The sequence below is a fragment of the Pseudophryne corroboree genome, chromosome 1 (genome assembly GCF_028390025.1).
Source record: "Pseudophryne corroboree isolate aPseCor3 chromosome 1, aPseCor3.hap2, whole genome shotgun sequence".
NCBI classification, from domain to species: Eukaryota; Metazoa; Chordata; class Amphibia; order Anura; family Myobatrachidae; genus Pseudophryne; species Pseudophryne corroboree.
This window is the reverse complement of record NC_086444.1, coordinates 794,076,978-794,092,675: the sequence shown is the minus strand read 5'-3', so window position 1 is coordinate 794,092,675 and position 15,698 is coordinate 794,076,978.

The following is a 15,698-nucleotide window of genomic DNA, read 5'->3' as shown; positions in this document are numbered from 1 at the left end:
GGAGCTAGAGACATATGAGGGGAATGGTGCTGGAGAGAAGCAGGAGGGATGATGCTGGAGACATGCATGTGGCATGGAGCTAGAGACATATGAGGGGAATGGTGCTGGAGAGAAGCAGGAGGGATGATGCTGGAGACATGCGTGTGGCATGGCGCTAGAGACATATGGGAGGAATGGTGCTGGAGAGAAGCAGGAGGGATTATGCTGGAGACATGCGTGTGGCATGGCGCTAGAGATATATGGGAGGAATGGTGCTGGAGACAAGCAGGAGGGATGATGCTGGAGACATGCGTGTGGCATGGCGCTAGAGACATATGAGAGGAATGGTGCTGGAGAGAAGGAGGAGGGATGATGCTGGAGACATGCGTGTGGCTGGAGCTAGAGACATATGAGGGGAATGGTGCTGGAGAGAAGCAGGAGGGATGATGCTGGAGAATGGTGTGTGGCATGGCGCTAGAGACATATGGGGGGAATGGTGCTGGAGAGAAGCAGGAGGGATGATGCTGGAGACATGCGTGTGGCATGGAGCTAGAGACATATGAGGGGAATGGTGCTGGAGAGAAGCAGGAGGGATGATGCTGGAGACATGCGTGTGGCATGGAGCTAGAGACATATGAGGGGAATGGTGCTGGAGAGAAGCAGGAGGGATGATGCTGGAGACATGCGTGTGGCATGGAGCTAGAGACATATGAGGGGAATGGTGCTGGAGAGAAGCAGGAGGGATGATGCTGGAGACATGCGTGTGGCATGGCGCTAGAGACATATGGGAGGAATGGTGCTGGAGAGAAGCAGGAGGGATTATGCTGGAGACATGCGTGTGGCATGGAGCTAGAGACATATGAGGGGAATGGTGCTGGAGAGAAGCAGGAGGGATGATGCTGGAGACATGCGTGTGGCATGGAGCTAAAGACATATGAGGGGAATGGTGCTGGAGAGAAGCAGGAGGGATGATGCTGGAGACATGCGTGTGGCATGGAGCTAGAGACATATGAGGGGAATGGTGCAGGAGAGATGCAGGAGGGATGATGCTGGAGAAGGGTGTGTGGCATGGCGCTAGACACATATGGGGGGAATGGTGCTGGAGAGAAGCAGGAGGGATGATGCTGGAGACATGCGTGTGGCATGGAGCTAGAGACATATGAGGGGAATGGTGCTGGAGAGAAGCAGGAGGGATGATGCTGGAGACATGCGTGTGGCATGGAGCTAGAGACATGAGGGGAATGGTGCTGGAGAGAAGCAGGAGGGATGATGCTGGAGACATGCGTGTGGCATGGAGCTAGAGACATATGAGGGGAATGGTGCTGGAGAGAAGCAGGAGGGATGATGCTGGAGACATGCGTGTGGCATGGCGCTAGAGACATATGGGAGGAATGGTGCTGGAGAGAAGCAGGAGGGATTATGCTGGAGACATGCGTGTGGCATGGCGCTAGAGACATATGAGGGGAATGGTGCTGGAGAGAAGCAGGAGGGATGATGCTGGAGACATGCGTGTGGCATGGAGCTAGAGACATATGAGGGGAATGGTGCTGGAGAGAAGCAGGAGGGATGATGCTGGAGACATGCGTGTGGCATGGAGCTAGAGACATATGAGGGCAATGGTGCTGGAGAGAAGCAGGAGGGATGATGCTGGAGACATGCGTGTGGCATGGAGCTAGAGACATATGAGGGGAATGGTGCTGGAGAGAAGCAGGAGGGATGATGCTGGAGAAGGGCGTGTGGCATGGCGCTAGAGACATATGGGAGGAATGGTGCTGGAGAGAAGCAGGAGGGATGATGCTGGAGAAGGGCGTGTGGCATGGCGCTAGAGACATATGGGAAGAATGGTGCTGGAGAGAAGCAGGAGGGATGATGCTGGAGAAGGGCGTGTGGCATGGCGCTAGAGACGTGGGAGGAATGGTGCTGGAGAGAAGCAGGAGGGATGATGCTGGAGAAGGGCGTGTGGCATGGCGCTAGAGACGTGGGGGGAATGGTGCTGGAGAGAAGCAGGAGGGATGATGCTGGAGAAGGGTATGTGGCATGGAGCTAGAGACATATGAGGGGAATGGTGCTGGAGAGAAGCAGGAGGGACGATGCTGTAGACATGCGTGTGGCATGGAGCTAGAGACATATGAGGGGAATGGTGCTGGAGAGAAGCAGGAGGGATGATGCTAGAGACATGCGTGTGGCATGGCGCTAGAGACATATGGGAGGAATGGTGCTGGAGAGAAGCAGGAGGGATGATGCTGGAGAAGGGCGTGTGGCATGGCGCTAGAGACGTGGGGGGAATGGTGCTGGAGAGAAGCAGGAGGGATGATGCTGGAGAAGGGTATGTGGCATGGCGCTAGAGACATATGAGGGGAATGATGCTGGAGAGAAGCTGGAGGGATGATGCTGGAGACATGCGTGTGGCATGGAGCTAGAGACATATGAGGGGAATGGTGCTGGAGAGAAGCAGGAGGAATGATGCTGGAGACATGCGTGTGGCATGGAGCTAGAGACATATGAGGGGAATGGTGCTGGAGAGAAGCAGGAGGGATGATGCTGGAGACATGCGTGTGGCATGGAGCTAAAGACATATGGGAGGAATGGTGCTGGAGAGAAGCAGGAGGGATGATGCTGGAGACATGCGTGTGGCATGGAGCTAGAGACATATGAGGGAAATGGTGCTGGAGAGAAGCAGGAGGGATGATGCTGGAGACATGCGTGTGGCATGGAGCTAGAGACATGAGGGGAATGGTGCTGGAGAGAAGCAGGAGGGATGATGCTGGAGACATGCGTGTGGCATTGAGCTAGAGACATATGAGGGGAATGGTGCTGGAGAGAAGCAGGAGGGATGATACTGGAGACATGCGTGTGGCATGGCGCTAGAGACATATGAGGGGAATGGTGCTGGAGAGAAGCAGGAGGGATGATGCTGGAGACATGCGTGTGGCATGGAGCTAGAGACATATGAGGGGAATTGTGCTGGAGAGAAGCAGGAGGGATGATGCTGGAGACATGCGTGTGGCATGGAGCTAGAGACATATGAGGGGAATGGTGCTGGAGAGAAGCAGGAGGGATGATGCTGGAGACATGCGTGTGGCATGGCGCTAGAGACATATGGGAGGAATGGTGCTGGAGAGAAGCAGGAGGGATGATGCTGGAGACATGCGTGTGGCATGACGCTAGAGACATATGGGAGGAATGGTGCTGGAAACAAGCAGGAGGGATGATGCTGGAGACATGCGTGTGGCATGGCGCTAGAGACATATGAGAGGAATGGTGCTGGAGAGAAGCAGGAGGGATGATGCTGGAGACATGCGTGTGGCATGGAGCTAGAGACATATGAGGGGAATGGTGCTGGAGAGAAGCAGGAGGGATGATGCTGGAGACATGCGTGTGGCATGGAGCTAGAGACATATGGGAGGAATGGTGCTGGAGAGAAGCAGGAGGGATGATGCTGGAGACATGCGTGTGGCATGGCGCTAGAGACATATGGGGGGAATGGTGCTGGAGAGAAGCAGGAGGGATGATGCTGGAGACATGCATGTGGCATGGAGCTAGAGACATATGAGGGGAATGGTGCTGGAAAGAAGCAGGAGGGATGATGCTGGAGACATGCGTGTGGCATGGAGCTAGAGACATATGAGGGGAATGGTGCTGGAGAGAAGCAGGAGGGATGATGCTGAAGACATGCGTGTGGCATGGAGCTAGAGACATATGAGGGGAATGGTGCTGGAGAGAAGCAGGAGGGATGATGCTGGAGACATGCGTGTGGCATGGAGCTAGAGACATATGAGAGGAATGGTGCTGGAGAGAAGCAGGAGGGATGATGCTGGAGACATGCGTGTGGCATGGAGCTAGAGACATATTAGGGGAATGGTGCTGGAGAGAAGCAGGAGGGATGATGCTGGAGACATGCGTGTGGCATGGAGCTAGAGACATATGGGAGGAATGGTGCTGGAGAGAAGCAGGAGGGATGATGCTTGAGACATGCGTGTGGCATGGAGCTAGAGACATATGAGGGGAATGGTGCTGGAGAGAAGCAGTAGGGATGATGCTGGAGACATGCGTGTGGCATGGAGCTAGAGACATATGGGGGGAATGGCGCTAGAGAGAAGCAGGAGGGATGATGCTGGAGACATGCGTGTGGCATGGAGCTAGAGACATATGAGGGGAATGGCGCTGGAGAGAAGCAGGAGGGATGATGCTGGAGACATGCGTGTGGCATGGAGCTAGAGACATATGAGGGGAATGGTGCTGGAGAGAAGCAGGAGGGATGATGCTGGAGACATGCGTGTGGCATGGAGCTAGAGACATATGAGGGGAATGGTGCTGGAGAGAAGCAGGAGGGATGATGCTGGAGATGGGCGTGTGGCATGGCGCTAGAGACATATGGGAGGAATGGTGCTGGAGAGAAGCAGGAGGGATGATGCTGGAGAAGGGCGTGTGGCATGGCGCTAGAGACATATGGGAAGAATGGTGCTGGAGAGAAGCAGGAGGGATGATGCTGGAGAAGGGCGTGTGGCATGGCGCTAGAGACGTGGGAGGAATGGTGCTGGAGAGAAGCAGGAGGGATGATGCTGGAGAAGGGCGTGTGGCATGGCGCTAGAGACGTGGGGGGAATGGTGCTGGAGAGAAGCAGGAGGGATGATGCTGGAGAAGGGTATGTGGCATGGAGCTAGAGACATATGAGGGGAATGGTGCTGGAGAGAAGCAGGAGGGACGATGCTGTAGACATGCGTGTGGCATGGAGCTAGAGACATATGAGGGGAATGGTGCTGGAGAGAAGCAGGAGGGATGATGCTGGAGACATGCGTGTGGCATGGCGCTAGAGACATATGGGAGGAATGGTGCTGGAGAGAAGCAGGAGGGATGATGCTGGAGAAGGGCGTGTCGCATGGCGCTAGAGACGTGGGGGGAATGGTGCTGGAGAGAAGCAGGAGGGATGATGCTGGAGAAGGGTATGTGGCATGGCGCTAGAGACATATGAGGGGAATGATGCTGGAGAGAAGCAGGAGGGATGATGCTGGAGACATGCGTGTGGCATGGAGCTAGAGACATATGAGGGGAATGGTGCTGGAGAGAAGCAGGAGGAATGATGCTGGAGACATGCGTGTGGCATGGAGCTAGAGACATATGAGGGGAATGGTGCTGGAGAGAAGCAGGAGGGATGATGCTGGAGACATGCGTGTGGCATGGAGCTAAAGACATATGGGAGGAATGGTGCTGGAGAGAAGCAGGAGGGATGATGCTGGAGACATGCGTGTGGCATGGAGCTAGAGACATATGAGGGAAATGGTGCTGGAGAGAAGCAGGAGGGATGATGCTGGAGACATGCGTGTGGCATGGAGCTAGAGACATGAGGGGAATGGTGCTGGAGAGAAGCAGGAGGGATGATGCTGGAGACATGCGTGTGGCATGGAGCTAGAGACATATGAGGGGAATGGTGCTGGAGAGAAGCAGGAGGGATGATACTGGAGACATGCGTGTGGCATGGCGCTAGAGACATATGAGGGGAATGGTGCTGGAGAGAAGCAGGAGGGATGATGCTGGAGACATGCGTGTGGCATGGAGCTAGAGACATATGAGGGGAATTGTGCTGGAGAGAAGCAGGAGGGATGATGCTGGAGACATGCGTGTGGCATGGAGCTAGAGACATATGAGGGGAATGGTGCTGGAGAGAAGCAGGAGGGATGATGCTGGAGACATGCGTGTGGCATGGCGCTAGAGACATATGGGAGGAATGGTGCTGGAGAGAAGCAGGAGGGATGATGCTGGAGACATGCGTGTGGCATGACGCTAGAGACATATGGGAGGAATGGTGCTGGAAACAAGCAGGAGGGATGATGCTGGAGACATGCGTGTGGCATGGCGCTAGAGACATATGAGAGGAATGGTGCTGGAGAGAAGCAGGAGGGATGATGCTGGAGACATGCGTGTGGCATGGAGCTAGAGACATATGAGGGGAATGGTGCTGGAGAGAAGCAGGAGGGATGATGCTGGAGACATGCGTGTGGCATGGAGCTAGAGACATATGGGAGGAATGGTGCTGGAGAGAAGCAGGAGGGATGATGCTGGAGACATGCGTGTGGCATGGCGCTAGAGACATATGGGGGGAATGGTGATGGAGAGAAGCAGGAGGGATGATGCTGGAGACATGCGTGTGGCATGGAGCTAGAGACATATGAGGGGAATGGTGCTGGAGAGAAGCAGGAGGGATGATGCTGGAGACATGCGTGTGGCATGGCGCTAGAGACATATGGGAGGAATGGTGCTGGAGAGAAGCAGGAGGGATGATGCTGGAGAAGGGCGTGTGGCATGGCGCTAGAGACGTGGGGGGAATGGTGCTGGAGAGAAGCAGGAGGGATGATGCTGGAGAAGGGTATGTGGCATGGCGCTAGAGACATATGAGGGGAATGATGCTGGAGAGAAGCAGGAGGGATGATGCTGGAGACATGCGTGTGGCATGGAGCTAGAGACATATGAGGGGAATGGTGCTGGAGAGAAGCAGGAGGGATGATGCTGGAGACATGCGTGTGGCATTGAGTTAGAGACATATGAGGGGAATGGTGCTGGAGAGAAGCAGGAGGGATGATGCTGGAGACATGCGTGTGGCATGGAGCTAGAGACATATGAGGGGAATGGTGCTGGAGAGAAGCAGGAGGGATGATGCTGGAGACATGCGTGTGGCATGGAGCTAGAGACATATGAGGGGAATGGTGCTGGAGAGAAGCAGGAGGGATGATGCTGGAGAAGGGTGTGTGGCATGGCGCTAGAGACATATGGGGGGAATGGTGCTGGAGAGAAGCAGGAGGGATGATGCTGGAGACATGCATGTGGCATGGAGCTAGAGACATATGAGGGGAATGGTGCTGGAAAGAAGCAGGAGGGATGATGCTGGAGACATGCGTGTGGCATGGAGCTAGAGACATATGAGGGGAATGGTGCTGGAGAGAAGCAGGAGGGATGATGCTGGAGACATGCGTGTGGCATGGAGCTAGAGACATATGAGGGGAATGGTGCTGGAGAGAAGCAGGAGGGATGATGCTGGAGACATGCGTGTGGCATGGAGCTAGAGACATATGAGAGGAATGGTGCTGGAGAGAAGCAGGAGGGATGATGCTGGAGACATGCGTGTGGCATGGAGCTAGAGACATATTAGGGGAATGGTGCTGGAGAGAAGCAGGAGGGATGATGCTGGAGACATGCGTGTGGCATGGAGCTAGAGACATATGGGAGGAATGGTGCTGGAGAGAAGCAGGAGGGATGATGCTTGAGACATGCGTGTGGCATGGAGCTAGAGACATATGAGGGGAATGGTGCTGGAGAGAAGCAGTAGGGATGATGCTGGAGACATGCGTGTGGCATGGAGCTAGAGACATATGAGGGGAATGGCGCTAGAGAGAAGCAGGAGGGATGATGCTGGAGACATGCGTGTGGCATGGAGCTAGAGACATATGAGGGGAATGGCGCTGGAGAGAAGCAGGAGGGATGATGCTGGAGACATGCGTGTGGCATGGAGCTAGAGACATATGAGGGGAATGGTGCTGGAGAGAAGCAGGAGGGATGATGCTGGAGACATGCGTGTGGCATGGCGCTAGAGACATATGGGAGGAATGGTGCTGGAGAGAAGCAGGAGGGATGATGCTGGAGACATGCGTGTGGCATGGCGCTAGAGACATATGAGGGGAATGGTGCTGGAGAGAAGCAGGAGGGATGATGCTGGAGACATGCGTGTGGCATGGAGCTAGAGACATATGAGGGGAATGGTGCTGGAGAGAAGCAGGAGGGATGATGCTGGAGACATGCGTGTGGCATGGAGCTAGAGACATATGAGGGGAATGGTGCTGGAGAGAAGCAGGAGGGATGATGCTGGAGACATGCGTGTGGCATGGAGCTAGAGACATATGAGGGGAATGGTGCTGGAGAGAAGCAGGAGGGATGATGCTGGAGACATGCGTGTGGCATGGAGCTAGAGAAATATGAGGGGAATGGTGCTGGAGAGAAGCAGGAGGGATGATGCTGGAGAAGGGTGTGTGGCATGGCGCTAGAGACATATGGGGGGAATGGTGCTGGAGAGAAGCAGGAGGGATGATGCTGGAGACATGCGTGTGGCATGGAGCTAGAGACATATGAGGGGAATGGTGCTGGAGAGAAGCAGGAGGGATGATGCTGGAGACATGCGTGTGGCATGGAGCTAGAGACATATGAGGGGAATGGTGCTGGAGAGAAGCAGGAGGGATGATGCTGGAGACATGCGTTTGGCATGGAGCTAGAGACATATGGGAGGAATGGTGCTGGAGAGAAGCAGGAGGGATGATGCTGGAGACATGCGTGTGGCATGGAGCTAGAGACATATGAGGGGAATGGTGCTGGAGAGAAGCAGGAGGGATGATGCTGGAGACATGCGTGTGGCATGGAGCTAGAGACATATGAGGGGAATGGTGCTGGAGAGAAGCAGGAGGGATGATGCTGGAGACATGCTTGTGGCATGGAGCTAGAGACATATGAGGGGAATGGTGCTGGAGAGAAGCAGGAGGGATGATGCTGAAGACATGCGTGTGGCATGGCGCTAGAGACATATGAGGAGGAATGGTGCTGGAGAGAAGCAGGAGGGATGATGCTGGAGACATGCGTGTGGCATGGCGCTAGAGACATATGAGGGGAATGGTGCTGGAGAGAAGCAGGAGGGATGATGCTGGAGACATGCGTGTGGCATGGAGCTAGAGACTTATGAGGGGAATGGTGCTGGAGAGAAGCAGGAGGGATGATGCTGGAGACATGCGTGTGGCATGGCGCTAGAGACATATGGGGGGAATGGTGCTGGAGAGAAGCAGGAGGGATGATGCTGGAGACATGCGTGTGGCATGGAGCTAGAGACATATGAGGGGAATAATGCTGGAGGGAAGCAGGAGGGATGATGCTGAAGACATGCGTGTGGCATGGCGCCAGAGACATATGGGAGGAATGGTGCTGGAGAGAAGCAGGAGGGATGATGCTGGAGACATGCGTGTGGCATGGAGCTAGAGACATATGAGGGCAATGGTGCTGGAGAGTAGCAGGAGGGATGATGCTGGAGACATGCGTGTGGCATGGAGCTAGAGACATATGAGGGGAATGGTGCTGGAGAGAAGCAGGAGGGATGATGCTGGAGAAGGGCGTGTGGCATGGCGCTAGAGACATATGGGAGGAATGGTGCTGGAGAGAATCAGGAGGGATGATGCTGGAGAAGGGCGTGTGGCATGGCGCTAGAGACATATGGTTAGAATGGTGCTGGAGAGAAGCAGGAGGGATGATGCTGGAGAAGGGCGTGTGGCATGGCGCTAGAGACGTGGGAGGAATGGTGCTGGAGAGAAGCAGGAGGGATGATGCTGGAGAAGGGCGTGTGGCATGGCGCTAGAGACGTGGGGGGAATGGTGCTGGAGAGAAGCAGGAGGGATGATGCTGGAGAAGGGTATGTGGCATGGAGCTAGAGACATATGAGGGGAATGGTGCTGGAGAGAAGCAGAAGGGACGATGCTGTAGACATGCGTGTGGCATGGAGCTAGAGACATATGAGGGGAATGGTGCTGGAGAGAAGCAGGAGGGATGATGCTGGAGACATGCGTGTGGCATGGCGCTAGAGACATATGGGAGGAATGGTGCTGGAGAGAAGCAGGAGGGATGATGCTGGAGAAGGGCGTGTGGCATGGCGCTAGAGACGTGGGGGGAATGGTGCTGGAGAGAAGCAGGAGGGATGATGCTGGAGAAGGGTATGTGGCATGGCGCTAGAGACATATGAGGGGAATGATGCTGGAGAGAAGCAGGAGGGATGATGCTGGAGACATGCGTGTGGCATGGAGCTAGAGACATATGAGGGGAATGGTGCTGGAGAGAAGCAGGAGGAATGATGCTGGAGACATGCGTGTGGCATGGAGCTAGAGACATATGAGGGGAATGGTGCTGGAGAGAAGCAGGAGGGATGATGCTGGAGACATGCGTGTGGCATGGAGCTAAAGACATATGGGAGGAATGGTGCTGGAGAGAAGCAGGAGGGATGATGCTGGAGACATGCGTGTGGCATGGAGCTAGAGACATATGAGGGGAATGGTGCTGGAGAGAAGCAGGAGGGATGATGCTGGAGACATGCGTGTGGCATGGAGCTAGAGACATGAAGGGAATGGTGCTGGAGAGAAGCAGGAGGGATGATGCTGGAGACATGCGTGTGGCATGGAGCTAGAGACATATGAGGGGAATGGTGCTGGAGAGAAGCAGGAGGGATGATACTGGAGACATGCGTGTGGCATGGCGCTAGAGACATATGAGGGGAATGGTGCTGGAGGGAAGCAGGAGGGATGATGCTGGAGACATGCGTGTGGCATGGAGCTAGAGACATATGAGGGGAATTGTGCTGGAGAGAAGCAGGAGGGATGATGCTGGAGACATGCGTGTGGCATGGAGCTAGAGACATATGAGGGAAATGGTGCTGGAGAGAAGCAGGAGGGATGATGCTGGAGACATGCGTGTGGCATGGCGCTAGAGACATATGGGAGGAATGGTGCTGGAGAGAAGCAGGAGGGATGATGCTGGAGACATGCGTGTGGCATGACGCTAGAGACATTTGGGAGGAATGGTGCTGGAAACAAGCAGGAGGGATGATGCTGGAGACATGCGTGTGGCATGGCGCTAGAGACATATGAGAGGAATGGTGCTGGAGAGAAGCAGGAGGGATGATGCTGGAGACATGCGTGTGGCATGGAGCTAGAGACATATGAGGGGAATGGTGCTGGAGTGAAGCAGGAGGGATGATGCTGGAGACATGCGTGTGGCATGGAGCTAGAGACATATGGGAGGAATGGTGCTGGAGAGAAGCAGGAGGGATGATGCTGGAGACATGCGTGTGGCATGGCGCTAGAGACATATGGGGGGAATGGTGCTGGAGAGAAGCAGGAGGAATGATGCTGGAGACATGCGTGTGGCATGGAGCTAGAGACATATGAGGGGAATGGTGCTGGAGAGAAGCAGGAGGGATGATGCTGGAGACATGCGTGTGGCATGGCGCTAGAGACATATGGGAGGAATGGTGCTGGAGAGAAGCAGGAGGGATGATGCTGGAGAAGGGCGTGTGGCATGGCGCTAGAGACGTGGGGGGAATGGTGCTGGAGAGAAGCAGGAGGGATGATGCTGGAGAAGGGTATGTGGCATGGCGCTAGAGACATATGAGGGGAATGATGCTGGAGAGAAGCAGGAGGGATGATGCTGGAGACATGCGTGTGGCATGGAGCTTGAGACATATGAGGGGAATGGTGCTGGAGAGAAGCAGGAGGGATGATGCTGGAGACATGTGTGTGGCATTGAGCTAGAGACATATGAGGGGAATGGTGCTGGAGAGAAGCAGGAGGGATGATGCTGGAGACATGCGTGTGGCATGGAGCTAAAGACATATGGGAGGAATGGTGCTGGAGAGAAGCAGGAGGGATGATGCTGGAGACATGCGTGTGGCATGGAGCTAGAGACATATGAGGGGAATGGTGCTGGAGAGAAGCAGGAGGGATGATGCTGGAGACATGCGTGTGGCATTGAGCTAGAGACATATGAGGGGAATGGTGATGGAGAGAAGCAGGAGGGATGATGCTGGAGACATGCGTGTGGCATGGAGCTAGAGACATATGAGGGGAATGGTGCTGGAGAGAAGCAGGAGGGATGATGCTGGAGACATGCGTGTGGCATGGAGCTAGAGACATATGAGGGGAATGGTGCTGGAGAGAAGCAGGAGGGATGATGCTGGAGAAGGGTGTGTGGCATGGCGCTAGAGACATATGGGGGGAATGGTGCTGGAGAGAAGCAGGAGGGATGATGCTGGAGACATGCATGTGGCATGGAGCTAGAGACATATGAGGGGAATGGTGCTGGAAAGAAGCAGGAGGGATGATGCTGGAGACATGCGTGTGGCATGGAGCTAGAGACATATGAGGGGAATGGTGCTGGAGAGAAGCAGGAGGGATGATGCTGGAGACATGCGTGTGGCAAGGAGCTAGAGACATATGAGGGGAATGGTGCTGGAGAGAAGCAGGAGGGATGATGCTGGAGACATGCGTGTGGCATGGAGCTAGAGACATATGAGAGGAATGGTGCTGGAGAGAAGCAGGAGGGATGATGCTGGAGACATGCGTGTGGCATGGAGCTAGAGACATATTAGGGGAATGGTGCTGGAGAGAAGCAGGAGGGATGATGCTGGAGACATGCGTGTGGCATGGAGCTAGAGACATATGAGGGGAATGGTGCTGGAGAGAAGCAGGAGGGATGATGCTGGAGAAGGGTGTGTGGCATGGCGCTAGAGACATATGGGGGGAATGGTGCTGGAGAGAAGCAGGAGGGATGATGCTGGAGACATGCATGTGGCATGGAGCTAGAGACATATGAGGGGAATGGTGCTGGAGAGAAGCAGGAGGGATGATGCTGGAGACATGCGTGTGGCATGGAGCTAGAGACATATGAGGGGAATGGTGCTGGAGAGAAGCAGGAGGGATGACGCTGGAGACATGCGTTTGGCATGGAGCTAGAGACATATGGGAGGAATGGTGCTGGAGAGAAGCAGGAGGGATGATGCTGGAGACATGCGTGTGGCATGGAGCTAGAGACATATGAGGGGAATGGTGCTGGAGAGAAGCAGGAGGGATGATGCTGGAGACATGCGTGTGGCATGGAGCTAGAGACATATGAGGGGAATGGTGCTGGAGAGAAGCAGGAGGGATGATGCTGGAGACATGCTTGTGGCATGGAGCTAGAGACATATGAGGGGAATGGTGCTGGAGAGAAGCAGGAGGGATGATGCTGAAGACATGCGTGTGGCATGGCGCTAGAGACATATGAGGAGGAATGGTGCTGGAGAGAAGCAGGAGGGATGATGCTGGAGACATGCGTGTGGCATGGCGCTAGAGACATATGAGGGGAATGGTGCTGGAGAGAAGCAGGAGGGATGATGCTGGAGACATGCGTGTGGCATGGAGCTAGAGACTTATGAGGGGAATGGTGCTGGAGAGAAGCAGGAGGGATGATGCTGGAGACATGCGTGTGGCATGGCGCTAGAGACATATGGGGGGAATGGTGCTGGAGAGAAGCAGGAGGGATGATGCTGGAGACATGCGTGTGGCATGGAGCTAGAGACATATGAGGGGAATAATGCTGGAGGGAAGCAGGAGGGATGATGCTGGAGACATGCGTGTGGCATGGAGCTAGAGACATATGAGGGGAATGGTGCTGGAGAGAAGCAGGAGGGATGATGCTGGAGACATGCGTGTGGCATGGAGCTAGAGACATGAGGGGAATGGTGCTGGAGAGAAGCAGGAGGGATGATGCTGGAGACATGCGTGTGGCATGGAGCTAGAGACATATGAGGGGAATGGTGCTGGAGAGAAGCAGGAGGGATGATACTGGAGACATGCGTGTGGCATGGAGCTAGAGACATATGAGGGGAATGGTGCTGGAGAGAAGCAGGAGGAATGATGCTGGAGACATGCGTGTGGCATGGAGCTAGAGACATATGAGGGGAATGGTGCTGGAGAGAAGCAGGAGGGATGATGCTGGAGACATGCGTGTGGCATGGAGCTAAAGACATATGGGAGGAATGGTGCTGGAGAGAAGCAGGAGGGATGATGCTGGAGACATGCGTGTGGCATGGAGCTAGAGACATATGAGGGGAATGGTGCTGGAGAGAAGCAGGAGGGATGATGCTGGAGACATGCGTGTGGCATGGAGCTAAAGACATATGGGAGGAATGGTGCTGGAGAGAAGCAGGAGGGATGATGCTGGAGACATGCGTGTGGCATGGAGCTAGAGACATATGAGGGGAATGGTGCTGGAGAGAAGCAGGAGGGATGATGCTGGAGACATGCGTGTGGCATGGAGCTAGAGACATATGAGGGGAATGGTGCTGGAGAGAAGCAGGAGGAATGATGCTGGAGACATGCGTGTGGCATGGAGCTAGAGACATATGAGGGGAATGGTGCTGGAGAGAAGCAGGAGGGATGATGCTGGAGACATGCGTGTGGCATGGAGCTAAAGACATATGGGAGGAATGGTGCTGGAGAGAAGCAGGAGGGATGATGCTGGAGACATGCGTGTGGCATGGAGCTAGAGACATATGAGGGGAATGGTGCTGGAGAGAAGCAGGAGGGATGATGCTGGAGACATGCGTGTGGCATGGAGCTAGAGACATGAGGGGAATGGTGCTGGAGAGAAGCAGGAGGGATGATGCTGGAGACATGCGTGTGGCATGGAGCTAGAGACATATGAGGGGAATGGTGCTGGAGAGAAGCAGGAGGGATGATACTGGAGACATGCGTGTGGCATGGCGCTAGAGACATATGAGGGGAATGGTGCTGGAGAGAAGCAGGAGGGATGATGCTGGAGACATGCGTGTGGCATGGAGCTAGAGACATATGAGGGGAATTGTGCTGGAGAGAAGCAGGAGGGATGATGCTGGAGACATGCGTGTGGCATGGAGCTAGAGACATATGAGGGAAATGGTGCTGGAGAGAAGCAGGAGGGATGATGCTGGAGACATGCGTGTGGCATGGCGCTAGAGACATATGGGAGGAATGGTGCTGGAGAGAAGCAGGAGGGATGATGCTGGAGACATGCGTGTGGCATGACGCTAGAGACATATGGGAGGAATGGTGCTGGAAACAAGCAGGAGGGATGATGCTGGAGACATGCGTGTGGCATGGCGCTAGAGACATATGAGAGGAATGGTGCTGGAGAGAAGCAGGAGGGATGATGCTGGAGACATGCGTGTGGCATGGAGCTAGAGACATATGAGGGGAATGGTGCTGGAGAGAAGCAGGAGGGATGATGCTGGAGACATGCGTGTGGCATGGAGCTAGAGACATATGGGAGGAATGGTGCTGGAGAGAAGCAGGAGGGATGATGCTGGAGACATGCGTGTGGCATGGCGCTAGAGACATATGGGGGGAATGGTGCTGGAGAGAAGCAGGAGGAATGATGCTGGAGACATGCGTGTGGCATGGAGCTAGAGACATATGAGGGGAATGGTGCTGGAGAGAAGCAGGAGGGATGATGCTGGAGACATGCGTGTGGCATGGCGCTAGAGACATATGGGAGGAATGGTGCTGGAGAGAAGCAGGAGGGATGATGCTGGAGAAGGGCGTGTGGCATGGCGCTAGAGACGTGGGGGGAATGGTGCTGGAGAGAAGCAGGAGGGATGATGCTGGAGAAGGGTATGTGGCATGGCGCTAGAGACATATGAGGGGAATGATGCTGGAGAGAAGCAGGAGGGATGATGCTGGAGACATGCGTGTGGCATGGAGCTTGAGACATATGAGGGGAATGGTGCTGGAGAGAAGCAGGAGGGATGATGCTGGAGACATGTGTGTGGCATTGAGCTAGAGACATATGAGGGGAATGGTGCTGGAGAGAAGCAGGAGGGATGATGCTGGAGACATGCGTGTGGCATGGAGCTAAAGACATATGGGAGGAATGGTGCTGGAGAGAAGCAGGAGGGATGATGCTGGAGACATGCGTGTGGCATGGAGCTAGAGACATATGAGGGGAATGGTGCTGGAGAGAAGCAGGAGGGATGATGCTGGAGACATGCGTGTGGCACTGAGCTAGAGACATATGAGGGGAATGGTGCTGGAAAGAAGCAGGAGGGATGATGCTGGAGACATGCGTGTGGCATGGAGCTAGAGACATATGAGGGGAATGGTGCTGGAGAGAAGCAGGAGGGATGATGCTGG